Source organism: Cynara cardunculus (genome assembly GCF_001531365.2).
Source record: "Cynara cardunculus var. scolymus isolate 2C chromosome LG 5, CcrdV1, whole genome shotgun sequence".
Classification (NCBI taxonomy): domain Eukaryota; kingdom Viridiplantae; phylum Streptophyta; class Magnoliopsida; order Asterales; family Asteraceae; genus Cynara; species Cynara cardunculus.
In genome coordinates, this window is record NC_037532.1 from 32,213,789 (window position 1) to 32,215,507 (window position 1,719).

At 39.1% G+C, this 1,719-nt stretch overlaps 1 long non-coding RNA gene across 1 annotated transcript; it reads right to left on the reverse strand.

Annotated features, from left to right (window-relative positions):
* Positions 1-979: 979 nt before the first annotated feature.
* On the reverse strand, positions 980-1,436 carry LOC112513808. Its single transcript, XR_003069306.1, has 2 exons — positions 1,383-1,436; positions 980-1,262 (listed from the first exon to the last, which is right to left on the reverse strand). It is a non-coding gene; the product is annotated as an uncharacterized LOC112513808 (long non-coding RNA).
* Positions 1,437-1,719: the final 283 nt, after the last annotated feature.

Sequence of the window (1,719 nt, forward strand, 5' to 3'; positions counted from 1 at the left end):
ATAATCGTTACAACTTTAATCATTTATCTCAGTCTCGTTTTAGAACGTTACGATCATCATTTTGGAAACATAACATACCAAGAGCCAAAGAGGTTTTACACGAGTTCTTGGCACTCTGCTTGACTCGGGTAGCCATCCGCATAGCTCATGAGCCTTCCCTTAATAGTTGGTTGGATATGTACTTATACCTGTGTATTTGAACCGGGTTGAGCCTGAGCTGCTCAGCTAAATGCTCAAAATGTAATAAAAAAAAAGGTAAGTACGCTCAGGTTGGGGATTGGTTTGGCTGGCCTAAGGATCGAGCCTTGGCTCGGCTCACATACAGTAAGTTCCAATCAACCCATTATTGTTGTAACGTTTACTGGCTGCAAAAGCTAGGATCTTTCTATAGTTGATTAGGCCCCATTAAATGTCATTTTAACTCGTCTAGTCCCCACAAAATACATTACAAAATACTCTGTCCGTCCACAAATTGAGTCCTTAAATAAGTGCAAATTACGAGTCTCATTTAGTATAAAATGACTTGTTTCCTCTGTTCCAGTTTCCCAATTGCAATACAAATCCTCAACAACACCCCTGCTCTGCTCAGGAATGTAAGATACTTATTCTAAATAATTAAAGTACAACAATTTCCATCTTTTTGTAGCTATATCTCACTACTAACATAGATGATACACTTGGGATAATATTGGGATGATTAAGCTTTCTTGCCATGAAATGAACTTCACACTCTTTGGCTCTAAATTATCAAACATAACCTTCTTCAAAGCAACTATCTTCCATGTTATCAAATCCCTAGCTTTATATACATTGCTATACGTCACTGATCATCAAGCAACACGAAATTTAAATCAATTACTGTCAACATCTCATAACCAACAGTCAATTTATCAATCCACGATTGATGTATAGAAAACAAATCCTTCATATCTCCATGAATGAAAGTGTGATGAGATTCAAGGTTTTAATTTAACTTCACCTTATCAAGCTTCTCGAAAGTATTAGCACGGCGAGGTGTCCAAATCCTTCATCCTTGAGCGGTCTTCAGGCTATACTTCGGCCTCGGCCTACGCCGGTCAGACAGGCGAACTTCGTTTCCGGTTTGTCGGATCCTCCCAACAACTCCATCCTTTTTATCATCCCTAACCTCATCCAACGGCACCTGCTCGACGTTCTGTTTAGGTTGCGTGGTAGTAGACTTTGCCACACTCCGGAGAYGTGCGTTTGACTTCGACCGGCGATCTGGAGCAGGTATCTGTTGTCTGCAAAACCACCAACAGTATTGTGAGAAGAAAACCTAAGATTTTGAAGAACTCTACCAGAGATGAAGAACGTAACCGAGAATGGAGAATGGAGAATGGAGAAACGAAAGAGTAATACACCTCTGGAGAATAGCAATCGTTGCCTTGAACCAGGATCAAAGTTGTCTTTCAATATTCCCAAGGCGATAGAAGCGATTTTCGAGATGTGCGTCCACGCCTCCTCTTTCGTACGGAGAAGATCAAGAGATTTTAAGATTCATGCTTCAATTAGTGGTACATACTGCAATAAAAATTGTCTTTAAGACTTATGCATAAAAAAGTGGTACATACTGCAATAAAAATTGTCTTTCAGACTTTAAGACTTTTACCAAATCTCATTTATAAGATAGTATAGATACTAGTTGTATATCCGCGCAATGCGGCGGAATGTAAGATTCAAATAAATATAAACAAATAT